Raw genomic sequence first — 11037 nt, 5'->3', positions numbered from 1 at the left:
TTATCCTCCTTTTTAATTGTTCATTTCTTTTTACCCAGTGTTTCTATATTGCACTTTGTATTTGTCTATATTTATCATGCACTACTTTGCTCATTTATTGTTTGCTTTTAATGTTATTAAATTTCGGTTCTTTTGGTATTTGTTATGGCCAAAAAGACACGGCTCAAAAGTGGTCTTTTTACTTTTTAAGTTATTAAATTTGTAACTGTAGTGATTTGTGTGTGTGACAGAGAGGCACTGCCAGGGATTTTTGACACAAGTTGTTCTTGTAAAATCAGTCTGTGAAGGTTCTCAGACATCCAGGTCATCGTAGTCTAAGGAGCTTGGAAAGAAAAGCGTCTGGACTTCTTTAAGTTTCCTTGAAGATGTTTCACCTCTTATGAGAGAAGCGTCTTCAGTTCTAAGGGTCAAATGGTGGAGTGGGGCAGTCAGTGCAAGGGCAATGGTGGTGGCTCAGGGTTTGTATGTTTGGGGGGTTCAGAGGGAAAAGATGAATGCAGGTCTGGAGTTGGTGTGTGAGAGCAGGGAGTGAATTCTGATCAAACATGAGTGTCATGAAGCCTGTTTGCAGTTATTTGCACTGTTTTCCACTCTGGATGTTGTTTCTGTTCAGCTGTGAGTATAAAAGGCTCCATTCTACAACCTGTTTGTGTTAGTTGTTCAATAGAAACATTATTTTGTGCTGATGTTGCACTTCTTTTATTCACAACCAGAGTTTTTGAAGTCTGCATAAAAATGATTTAAATGACTTTTGAATATTACTTTAAATACTTAGATTTAAAGTTCTGAAAAAAGTTTAAATACAAAGATCAGTATTGTCTAATGTTTTGGCTGCAGTGTGTTTTTGCAGACAGGTATAACAGAACAGCTTTAGTGTTTAGATTTTTTAAACTTGAGTATGAACTTATACAAAATGCAGCAAGATATTAAAAAAAAAAAGTGGCATCGTTCCATCTCTGCTTTGATTAGAGACACAGCTCTAATCAAAGAGGTGGTCCGCTTGCCTCCGCCACAGAGAGAAGGGTTACATCTCCTGGGTTTAGGTGTTTTCCAATTTGTCGTCATTTTGAAAAGTTTACATTTCTTCAGTGTTGAGCAGCAGAAATGAGACTTTCCTGTCAGAGGTCATTTTTGAAAAAATGAGGTAAATCAACCATGAAAACCATGAATCAACATGTGAACATGAGCTGATGCTGCTGAAGTGAAGCAAAGTTACAGAGGTTTGATTACAGACACAGCTGAGAGTTTTTAATCTGTCATCATTTTAAAAAGTTTCCATGGAACAGCAGAAATGAGGCTTTACTGTCAGAGGCCGACAGCACTGAACACAACAGCAGACTGGTGGCTAATAAACAGTGAATGATGCAGAAACAGATGTTTGAAGCTGTTCTTGGAGTACACTGAGAGAGAGAGAGCTGTGCAGGCAGGAACAGCCAAAGTCAGAGAGAATTCATGAGCATATTGATCAAACGTGAAGCAGAGTTTGGATCTTCTTTTGCTGCTGCTTCACTCAGTTTTGGTTGGAGACAGATGAAACCTGCAGCTTCAGGATCTGTGAGCTGTCCACTTTCAGCCCCGACGGCGTGTCCGTGTACGTGCCGTCGAGTGAACGATCCACGCTCTGTGTTTCCATCTTTGTGTGTTTAGCTGCTCTCATTTACTGTTTTAGCTGTTTGCTGCTTGTTGAAATAGTTTGTGAGCTTTAACCTGAGATTCTGGCAAAATACATTTATATGAAACATCGATTCAGGATTGAATGAATCAACATCGTTTTATTCAAATTAAAACCATTCAAATGGGAACATGAATTTTTTACATCCGCCTCTAATGCTGGGTAATGTCAGCTGGTCCATGTGCAGCTGGCTGTGAGGCTCAGGGAGCGTCTACAAAGTGCAACACTGAAAGAACATCATCCATAAATATTGAGTAAGAACTGGACTCTCATACAGCGAGACTCAAATGCCTTTAAACATCAGCTTATCCTGCTGATCCAAGTCCAACACTGAGTTTGTAAAAACATGTTTGTCAATCATTTTGTTTGGTTTCTGAGGAAAAAGATTCAATAACTTGCTGCTAATACACAACATTTCATCATATTTCCTCATAACCCTCTTTTGTCTGACCATTTGATCCCATTTGAATTTGCAATAAAGGATCCACAGAGTTTGGTGACAATAATGACAGTAGATGTTTGTGTGAAAGTGCTGGAAGCAAATGAGTGTGTGATGTTCTTTCAGTGTTGCACTTTGTAGACGCTCCCTGAGCACTGGTCTCACAGCCAGCTGCACATAGAGACCAGTGTTGTTAGTCCAGGTCAGAAGATGACTTGTTGGAATGAAAATGAGCTTGTAGTTTGTCTGCTTTAATAATGTGACTGGAAAAAGGTGTTGGACTTCAAATATGTCCATTTCTGTCACACTTCACCTTTAAAAGTGAAGCCATGTGGTTCCTGGAAGGAAAAACACGACTTTTTCAAGTCTTTGTCCTGTTTTTATGAGAAATGTACGACTTTAATGTTCTTTTTTTTTTTTTAACTAAATTTTTATTATAATTTACAACATTGCAACTTGTACTTGTCAGTGTTCACAAGTAGGACAGTTACAGGAACCGCAATGCAGAAATGTAGATTAAAATAAGAACTGCAATTAGGAAGCACAAAACAAAACTGGGAAGCAAATCAAAACCCAAGCAAGCAAACAAACAAACAGACAACAACAAAAACAAAAAGAAAACAAAAACTTTATGTAATATTAAATAACATGTGACAAACTTAGCCATAAATGAACAAAACGAAAGAGACCTATGCTAAATTATTGAAACAGTAAAGCATGTATGGGTCGCCAACGCTCAGTAAACAATTCTCTCTGAATCCGCAGAGCAGATGTTATTTCCTCCATCTGGTAAATTTATCTTGCTTTATCAATCCACATATTATATGAAGATGGGTCAAGATTCAGCCATTTAATAGTGATACACTTTAGTGCTGCTGTAAGATTCTTAAGAGATACGTTTTATTGTTTCCCGCAAAACCATTTGGTAAGACTCCTAAAATGGCTAACTGTTGGTCTTTGTATTGTTGGAAAACTGTATTGAGAACTTTAAATATGTCATTCCAAAGTGAGCAGATTTTTGGGCATGACCAGAATATATGTGAGTGGGTTCCTAAAGAAGTACCACAATTTCGCTAGCAGGTGTCAGGATTTGTAGGCTTCATTTTGGCAATTATCTCTGGGGTTCTAAAATATCTCATGACCACCTTCTATTTAAATTCTCTCCACAGCCCAGAATTAGTCACCAGATGGGCTTCACCGAACACCTCTTCCCAGGTGTCCTCTGAGATTTGAGTGCCAGTCTCAGCTTCCCACCTTGCCTTAATATCCAAAGTTGCATTTGTATTGAAACTCATAAATGCGTTATAAAAATGACTGATTAATTTTGGGGAGGAATTACTTTGAAATGTTTTTAGAAATATTTCCTCAATGGGTGAGGGCTCCAAAACTTGCCTCCATTCTTTATGTTTTGTCAAAAAGCTTCTTAGCTGCAGAAATCTAAAAAAGTCAGAAGAAGGAAGCCGAAACTGACCTCAACTGTTCAAATGAGCTCAAGTGCCCATTCCTCACAACATGACAAAGTTTATGAAGCCCGCTATGTGACCATGCTCTGAAGCCAGAGTCTTCCACAATAGGAGAAAAACCCTGCAGGGAGGAGAGCCTTGATAACATTGAAATTTCTTTTGGAAGACCAAATGATTGTTTGATTCTACGCCAAATCTTTAGTGTGACCCTCGTCCGTTCCCCCATATGCACATTTTTAATTGAAATGTTAGAAAAAAGCAGGGATTCCAATGATCTTTTGCACATTGTCTTCTCAATGTTTAGCCCCTGAGTTTCAGACAAATCCCGCACCCATACAGTCAGGGGTCTCATCTGAGCTGCCCAGAAATAATATTTCAGGTTTGGAACAGCCAATCCCCCCTGCAGCTTTGACAGTTTTAATGTTTGGAACTTGATCCTTGGGCGTTTGCCTTGCCATATAAATTTGGAAAAAAGTTTATCTAAATTATCAAATGTAGAGTTGGGAATGTTAATAGGCAGCATTTGAAAAAGGTCTAGAAGTCTTGGCAATACATTCATACGTATACTCTCGATCCGACCCAAGAAAGACAGAGGCAGGACTGTCCATCTCTCTAAATCTTTTTTTATTTTTGCAACTATAACTTCATAATTTACTTTAAACAAGTCTGATAATGAGTGAGGAATTTGAATTCCTAAATACTTGATACCTTCGTTTGGCCATTTAAAGCCACATTGCTCCTTGAATGTTAGTGAAATGTTTCCTCCTATATCCATTGCCAATGTTTTGTCAATATTAACTGTGTAACCAGAGAGGTAAACGTATGTACTAATAATTTCTTTTAAATGAGGTAAACTGACTGCAGGATTTGAAATGTATAAAAGTACATCGTCTGCATAGATGGACAATTTATGCTGTTCTCCATTAATTGAAAGGCCCTGAATTTCATGTTCTGATCACCACCTGCACTCATGTATATATCTATCTACTTAGCACTTTTAATTCTTATTCTTATTTTTATTTTCGTGTCTATTTTAGCGTAATTTATGACAGTATGTTTGCACTGAAGCACCGCAGCAATTTCCTAATGTTGTAAACCTGCTCAACATTTGGCAATAAAACCCTTTCTGATTCTGATTCTGATTCATCTCTAATCAGAATCAGAATACTTTATTGATCCCTGGGGGAAATTATTTTTTTATTACAATGCTCCATTATAAACCAACATAAACCAACATTAAGACAAGACAGACAATATGCTAACTAAGAATAGTACAATATATACATATTAGGGGTGCAACGATACACAAAATTCACGGTTCGGTTCGGTTCGATACTTTGGTGTCACGGTTCGATATTTTTTCGATACAAAAAGAAATGTTCATGCCTTTTTAATTTGTCATTTATTAAAATTATAAATATATATTTTAACTCAAAAGTACAGTTTTTAAATTTAACCCTAACCCTTGTGCGTGTTTTTTATTTTGACAGCGAATGCGCACCTGGGGACCACTTATGTGCAGCCCTGGTTACAGTGGGGCAAAAAAGTATTTAGTCAGCCACCGATTGTGCAAGTTCCCCCACTTAAAATGATGACAGAGGTCAGTAATTTGCACCAGAGATACACTTCAACTGTGAGAGACAGAATGTGAAAAAAAAATCCATGAATTCACATGGTAGGATTTGTAAAGAATTTATTCGTAAATTAGGGTGGAAAATAAGTATTTGGTCACCTCAAACAAGGAAAATCTCTGGCTCTCACAGACCTGTAACGTCTTCTGTAAGAAGCTTTTCTGTCCCCCACTCGTTACCTGTATGAATGGCACCTGTTTGAACTCATCATCTGTATAAAAGACACCTGTCCACAGCCTCAAACAGTCAGACTCCAAACTCCGCCATGGCCAAGACCAAAGAGCTTTCGAAGGACACCAGGAAAAGTATTGTAGACCTGCACCAGACTGGGAAGAGTGAATCTACAATAGGCAAGCAGCTTGGTGTGAAAAAATCAACTGTGGGAGCAATCATCAGAAAATGGAAGACATACAAGACCACTGATAATCTCCCTCGATCTGGGGCTCCACGCAAAATCTCATCCCGTGGGGTCAAAATGATCATGAGAACGGTGAGCAAAGATCCCAGAACCACACGGGGGGACCTGGTGAATGACCTGCAGAAAGCTGGGACCAAAGTAACAAAGGTCACCATCAGTAACACACTACAACGGCAGGGAATCAAATCCCGCAGTGCCAGACGTGTTCCGCTGCTGAAGCCAGTGCATGTCCAGGCCCGTCTGAAGTTTGCCAGAGAGCACATGGATGATACAGCAGAGGATTGGGAGAATGTCATGTGGTCAGATGAAACCAAAGTAGAACTTTTTGGTATAAACTCAACTCGTCGTGTTTGGAGGAAGAAGAATACTGAGTTGCATCCCAAGAACACCATACCTACTGTGAAGCATGGGGGTGGAAACATCATGCTATGGGGCTGTTTTTCTGCCAAGGGGACAGGACGACTGATCCGTGTTAAGGACAGAATGAATGGGGCCATGTATCGTGAGATTTTGAGCCAAAACCTCCTTCCATCAGTGAGAACTTTGAAGATGAAACGAGGCTGGGTCTTCCAACATGACAATGATCCAAAACACACCGCCTGGGCAACAAAGGAGTGGCTCCGTAAGAAGCATTTGAAAGTCCTGGAGTGGCCTAGCCAGTCTCCAGACCTCAACCCCATAGAAAATCTGTGGCGGGAGTTGAAAGTCCGTGTTGCTCGGCGACAGCCCCAAAACATCACTGCTCTCGAGAAGATCTGCATGGAGGAATGGGCCAAAATACCAGCTACTGTGTGTGCAAACCTGGTAAAGACCTATAGTAAACGTTTGACCTCTGTTATTGCCAACAAAGGTTATGTTACAAAGTATTGAGTTATATTTTTGTTATTGACCAAATACTTATTTTCCACCCTGATTTACGAATAAATTCTTTACAAATCCTACCATGTGGATTCATGGATTTTTTTTTCACATTCTGTCTCTCACAGTTGAAGTGTACCTCTGGTGCAAATTACTGACCTCTGTCATCATTTTAAGTGGGGGAACTTGCACAATCGGTGGCTGACTAAATACTTTTTTGCCCCACTGTATATAGCTCATCATATTGCAGCCACAGAAATTCTTTTGTCCATGAAACCATAAAGCTGCACTTTCTTTTTGCCTTATAGTCTGATTTGTCATAACTTTTCCGTTTTGTGGTAAGCTTTTCTTTGGCTGTCACTTCTTCACCCTGACCTGTCTTATTTGGCTCAGCAGAACTAAAATATATATCCTGCTGCTTTTACACACGCACTCACATAACACTCAGCGATTCTCTGCGCGATCAACCTCTCACATGTTTAAGCTGCGGGAGATTTCACTTGTCATGTTTGCATAGTAAGCTAACGATTAATAAGACGATGTCAGAGGAATTGGTGCACAAATTATCACCACTCACCAATCAGTGCTGTCGCTCTCTACACACAGTTCGCGCGATTGCAAAGTGAAAGCAAAAAACAATGCCAATGACATAATTACCCAGCTACATTTCCGAAAGAATGCAAAAGCATTGACATATATTTTTCCTTCCTACAATAGCCCGACGGGCAGGGCAGAGATAGATTTTGGTAGCCCGACTGGAAAAATCGCTAGCCTCAGGACGTCGGGCTAGCGATATTGCGAGCCCTGTATCTGACTGAGGAATCACTCATCTTTGGAAAAGAGAGTTTATTACAGAGAAATGTCTCTTTCCAAAATAAAAGCTATACTATACGCTTCTTCTGGGTTATATTCTCAGCAGCATATTAAACATATCAGGTCCCCATAAGGAGAATCATGTGCTAACGGCTGTCTAAATGACTCTGGTAAAGTTTGTAGCATGCGTGCTTGTTGTTTTTGTCTGCTTCCACTTGTCTTTGCACTAGGATGATGTCGGAGTAAATGTGCAGTCATATTCGTTGTGTTCCCACTAGTGCTTTCAGGTCAATCTCGTTGAAATGACCTTAACGCCACAACACGGCAAATCTCCTTTAACGAGCTACCCCTGATCGCCCCGTGCATCGGGCTAGACGGCCAACACGTTAACGAGCTAACTGCGCTAACACACTAGCTCCATGACGCACTTACCTTCAGGGTCATACGTCACATGAAAACCAAAATAATTCCAAACGCCAGATCTGAATGAGGGTGGGGGAGGTTCAATTTGCCATGTTGCAAGGAGAGCTTAACTTCTGTCTCGCTAGCTTGCCCTGCGCTCTTCCTTCTGACTATGCTGTCTGTGTTGAGCGCTCAGTGGATCTGCGCTCGACAAGTGCAGCCTAGGCGGAGTAGTCAAACGCAGATTCACTGAGCGCTCAACGCAGACAGCATCGTCAGAAAGAAAGTTGATAAAATAAATTACAAATTTTGTATTGTTCGATACATATGTGTACCGAACCGAAAGCACTGTATCGAACGGTTCAATATCGATACGAATATCGTTGCACCCCTAATACATATATATATATATATATATATATATAGATATATATATAAGTCACTCATTAATAAATAGCTGGAAAAGAAACGTGTAGTTGTAGCAGTAAACAGTGTGTTAAGTGGATGCGTTGTACAGGGAGATGGCCACAGGCAGGAAAGATTTCCTGTGTCGTTCAGTGGTGCTTTTCGGTAATCTCAGTCTCTCACTGAACGTGCTCCTGTGACTGCCCAGCATGTCATGGAGTGGGTGGGAGGTGTTATCCAACATTGTCTTTATCTTGGACAGCATCCGCCTCTCCGACACCACCTTGAGGGAGTCCAGCTCCATCCCCACAGCATTACTGGCCTTACGGATTAGTTTATTAAGTCTGTTGGCATCTGCTACCCTCAGCCTGCTCCCCCGGCATGCAACAGCATAGAGGATCACACTGGCCACAACAGACTCATAGAAAATCCTCAGCATTTTCTGGCAGATGTTGAAGGACCTCAGTCGCCTCAAAAAATAGAGACGACTCTGGCCCTTCCTGTAAAGTGCTGTGGTGTTTTTAGCCCAGTCCAGTTTATTGTCAATGTGTACTCCAAGGTATTTATAGTCCTCCACAATGTCAACACTGTCCCCCTGGATTGAAACAGGGGTCAAGTGTTTCCCGGTCTTCCTGAAGTCCACGATCAGTTCCTTGGTCTTTGCCACGTTGAGCTGCAGATGATTCTGCTCACACCACGTGACAAAGGAGTCGACCACAGCCCGGTACTCTGTCTCATCATCCCTGCTGATGCATCCAACCACCGCAGAGTCATCAGAAAACTTCTGAAGATGGCAGGTCTCTGTGCAGTGGCTGAAGTCTGTGGTGTAGAGGGTGAAGAGGAAGGGGGAGAGGACAGTCCCCTGTGGTGCCCCTGTGTTGCTGATTACCTTGTCAGACACACACTGTGGGAGACGTACATATTGTGGTCTTCCTGTCAGGTAATCAACAATCCAGGACACCAGAGAAGCATCCACCTGCATTGCTGCTAACTTATCGCCCAGGAGGGTCGGCCTGATGGTATTGAAAGCACTAGAAAAGTAAAAAAACATGACCCTCACAGTGCTCGCCGGCTGGTCCAGATGGGTGTAGATACGATTGAGCAGGTAGATGATGGCGTCCTCAGTTCCGAGACGAGGCTGATAAGCGAACTGAAGGGGATCCAGATGTGGTCTTACTATGGGTCGCAGCTGGTCCAGGATGAGCCTTTCCAGGGTCTTCATGATGTGGGAGGTCAGTGCCACGGGCCTGTAATCCTGGGGGCCACTGGGACGTGGCGTCTTTGGTACAGGGACGAGGCATGATGTCTTCCACATCACTGGGACCCTCTGCAGACTCAGACTCAGCATAAACAGTTTATGAAAGACTCCACACAGCTGGGGGGCACAGGTCTTGGGGACGAGGGGACTCACTCCGTCTGGTCCAGCAGACTTGCCTGAGTGAAGTCTCCTCATTTGCATCTCAACCTGTTATTGAGTGAAGGTGATGGGTGGGGGAGGGGTGTCAGGAATCTCACAGGAGGCAACAGCGCCATGTGAAGAGAGAGGCTGGCGCAGTGGTGTGGCTCTGGATTCCAGACTGACTACAGGTGAGGTTGTGGGGGTGTGAGCAGACACTGTGGTGTCGAATCTATTGAAAAACAGATTCGCGTTGGTGGTTCTTTGTGTCCGGGGGTGGGCGTCAAGGTACACACCGGCTCACTCTTTGGCGGCCGCTTATCGGGGCCTGGAGCTTGGGGCTCGCTCGGGCCACTTCGGAGGTGGGGTGCCCCCGACCTCTCGGCCTGGGGCTCGGTCACTCAGGCACAGCTGGCTGCCGGCGGAGCTCACGGGCGCGTCACTGCAACCCCCCCTGGCTTCTGCTCCGCGGCTGCTGGGTGAGCCCTCATCTGGGACTCTCCTCAGCTCTTTCTGGGACAGTGGCGCAGCTGCCCCTCTGTTGGTCTTCCTTGGTCTCTTGTGTTCTGGGGGCCTCTGGATGTCTGGAGTTTTGATCTCCTCCATACCTGCTTCATGCCCTGGAGGATGGGGCTGTGGCCCCCCCCCACACCCTCTAGCAGATCATTACATGAAGGAACCTTTTAAAAACAAGCGCGTCCATGCTCACAGGTGTACACACGGGTGATCACACCCACAAACTACACCCTTTTTGGCTCCTACCTCAAAGCACACTGTGTTCTGTTGATCTTATGTGCTGCACAATAATGTTTAATATTTAGTATTTACTGTCATATTCCCATATATCATTGTGATGTTGTTTATTCTATTACTCTTGTTTTCTTCTGCTTGTTCTCTTTTTTCTTTCTCAACAGGTGACCCAGGTGATTGATATATGCATTTTTTTTTCTGCCCATTCTGTTGGTTTTTGTCTTTTGCCCTTCTCCCCCGTCCCTCTTCTCAGCTGTTTCTCTTTCCCTCTTTCTTTCTCCCCTTCTTTCCCCCAGTCAAGTCTGTCCCGTATTCAGCAAGTGAAAATAAAATAAACAATAAAAGGTGAATCAAATGGACCATTACGGCAAGGCTGGGATGGTCAATTTGGTAAAGTAAATCCGTTGGGCATCTTTCTTTGCCTTTAGACAACAATTCTGATGGCAAAAGAGCCAAACGGGACAGGCAAAACCCCCCCCAAAAAAACAGAAAAACAGATTCAACTCGTTGGCTCTATTCTCACCTCCCTCAGCTCCCCTGCTGTTGGTTGGCCTGAATCCAGTGATGGTCTTCATGCCCCTCCACACCTCTCTCATGCTGTTCTGCTGGAGTTTCCACTCCAGCTTCCTTCTGTAATTGTCCTTAGCCTCTCTGATCTTGTCCTTTAGTAACACCTGGACCTTCCTCACCTCCTCTTTATTGCCCCCTCTGAAAGCCCTCTTCTTGTTGTTGAGGAGGGCTTTGATGGGCTTTAATCAACTGCGCCAGAGGCTCAATACTTATATCGAAC

General features: G+C 42.9%; 1 protein-coding gene across 1 annotated transcript in view; it reads left to right on the top strand.

Annotated features, from left to right (window-relative positions):
- Window positions 1–11037, top strand: part of LOC146640786 (NACHT, LRR and PYD domains-containing protein 12-like) — a 135184-nt gene that overhangs the window by 113853 nt on the left and 10294 nt on the right. The window lies entirely within an intron of this gene.

The sequence above is a fragment of the Rhamphochromis longiceps genome, unplaced genomic scaffold (assembly GCF_057381845.1).
Source record: "Rhamphochromis longiceps isolate RC_006_pf unplaced genomic scaffold, R_longiceps_female_GT1.1 unmapped_scaffold_1, whole genome shotgun sequence".
Classification (NCBI taxonomy): Eukaryota; Metazoa; Chordata; class Actinopteri; order Cichliformes; family Cichlidae; genus Rhamphochromis; species Rhamphochromis longiceps.
This window is presented reverse-complemented; position numbering and strand designations above follow the sequence as displayed.